Genomic DNA, 2,787 nt, shown 5'->3' with positions numbered 1-2,787 from the left:
AGCGGAATGAACCACCAGCTATTCCAGCATATGTTTTATGCAGCAGATTCCCATCCTCCTAAAACCAAGTACTGGGAAATACCCATACACACTGGCCGCATTTCCACTGTCGGGCCAGTGCGAGCCAGCGCTTTTATCGGGCCGGGCCGGGCCAGGCCAGGCCAGGCCAATCGCCAGGGAGGTTGAGCAGTGAGGCCGAAATCATGTCGCGTTTCCACTGTCGGGCTAGTAGCTCGCAGCGCATCACACAAACCCCACCCCCAGAATGTTCCCCGAATCAAACGTCACACAACCCACCCACTTCAGCGGGAATCAGGCAGATAAAGCACATCATCACGAAACCATTAAAATGAAGACAACCGAAATAAACAAAGGACACGTTACTGTACAGCATTATATTATATGTCTATACGCACATGCCTTTGTGTTTCCATTTATCATATTCATTTACTTGCCGACCGACTGTTGGCATCGTGGATCGAGTGATCTCGCCACTAACGGAGGGACCCAGCAGTGAGCGCACCATCCATAATATAAAACCACAGAAATTTCATTTTAAATTTTTACCACATCATATAAAAACACTTGTTTGAGGACATAAAACACATTTTGTATTTGCAGTTTTCCCTGATGTGTTTGTAAAGCAGCGCTGCACAGGCAGGACTGCGTGACAGAAAAAAAGGTAGCGAAGTTTCTGCTGTCACTCACCCAAAAATGCTCTGTTTGCACAATTTGATTAATATCATCGTATCCAAATACTTTATAAATAATATTTCAAACTCCTCCGGTGTTTGAGTCTACAAAAGTGGACACAAAATTTGTTTAGTTTTATGTCTTTCTGTTGTATTCATATTGTGTATTATCTCCAACATAAATAAAAACAGAAAGAAGCCGCTCGCGGCATAAACAGAGCTGTGAGGGAGCGCTTTTTTGCTCGGTCTCACATTTACAAACAGGCATCTAAACGCGCACAAACACACCTTTTAAACTTGACAAAAACTCTCAACAAACTTTACTGGCTGCTGTGTCTTTAATATGGTGTAAATATTATTATGCGTTATTGAAACATCAAGGAGGACACAGCAAAGAATGTCACTTATAAATGAAAACTTTATTATTTTATGCAGCAGCGTTACATTTAAAAGGGAAACATAAGGGCGATCATACGCAAAAAGACCCTAACCTATAAGGCTAGATGTTTTCTTTCCCTTATTTATTTGTTTGTTTATTTGTTTGGTGCATATACTCGTGTGCGATCAGAAAACTAGTGTCCGCCTCTCCTTTCACTCCGCCCCGAAGCCAAGGTATTCAGCAGGCCGGAAAAAGGCCAGCCGCTGGCCCAGAGAAAGCCCCGCTTTGGCCCGATTAGGCCCCAGAAGTGACAGTGGAAACGCTACTGGCCTTGGCTCGTCCTGGCTGGCTCGCTTTAGGCACGATAGTGGAAACGCGGCTAGTCATTCAGTATGGCCACTTTAGTTTGTTCAGTTCACTTATAGCACATGTCTTTGGACTGTGGGGGAAACCGGAGCACCCGGAGGAAACCCACACCAACATGGGGAGAACATGCAAACTCCATACAGAAATGCCAGCCAGGACTCGAACCAGCGACCTTCTTGCTAACCACTGACAGTGACAGTCCAGTGACAGTGCTAACCACTGAGCCACCTTGTCGCCCCTTCTTTGTGTTTTTAACATCTAATTTAATCCAAAACTTTAGCAGTCCAGGTGTAAGAGACACCAAACCTTTTGCCTTCCTGAGCATTGGCAGATTCTAAAGTAATATAAATGTTCAAAGAAAGCACAGGTGTGCTTTTGTCTTTGCGAATCCATTCAGGCTGAATAAACTTTTATGATTATTAGATCCGGGTGGGTGAAACAAGTTCTTTCAACCTTGTTTAGAATGGTCTCCACCTCCATCTTACCACTGCCATATATATATATATATATATATATATATATATATAATTTTCTTAATATGTGAACTAAAGTTAAGATCGAGGAGTACTAGAAAAGCTGATGTCTGGCTTGCCACCAATTCAAGGTTTTGATAGCAGTGTTTTACAGAACCTGTAAAATATATGCACCCCATAAAGTGTTTACCAAGAACTTATCCCCAGTGGTGTTTATGCAGAGTGCACTGAATATGCACTGTAGCAGATATGAGCCCATCTCCACACAAATGAATAAGTGTGTGAATCATCATATAACTTCAGCACACCCTTTGGCAGTTTTAATATAGCTAGTGAGACTGGTTTCTTTCTTCAAATTCGGTGTAAACAGGTAGAGAAGCCAGAGATATGAGCTAAAAGAAAAACATCATAAAACTGAACACGCAAAACAGGCTGTAACCGATGTCTGTTTAATGTCATTAAATGTACATTAAATGAGTCATAATAAAAGGAAAAAAGTTTAATTCACCTGGCAATAACAATACAGACAGAAGATCTTTAAGCTGCCTGCTTGCATATGCTATTTTCTCAAATTATATATTTTTTAAAAAGATTACCTTTTTTACATTTGCTTTTAATTTATTTGTAGAAATATTGTAATTATAAAGCTATTTCTTGAAAAAACTTTCTTTAAATATCTTACTTTTTCATTTATCATCTTCCAATCACATCTTTTCCATGAAAATCTCCCAAAAAATAAATAAATAAAAAATTTCCAGTGTAAAGATAACGTTTTTACAGGGAATTATGTTTTTTCGCTTTGGCCATGTGAAAGCAGAAGTCGAACAAGCAGCGACATGAACAACAGTCAGCCTTAGGGATCATTTGCATTATATTC

The sequence above is a fragment of the Danio aesculapii genome, chromosome 7, assembly GCF_903798145.1.
Source record: "Danio aesculapii chromosome 7, fDanAes4.1, whole genome shotgun sequence".
NCBI lineage: Eukaryota > Metazoa > Chordata > Actinopteri > Cypriniformes > Danionidae > Danio > Danio aesculapii.
Note: the sequence above shows the minus strand (reverse complement) of the source record.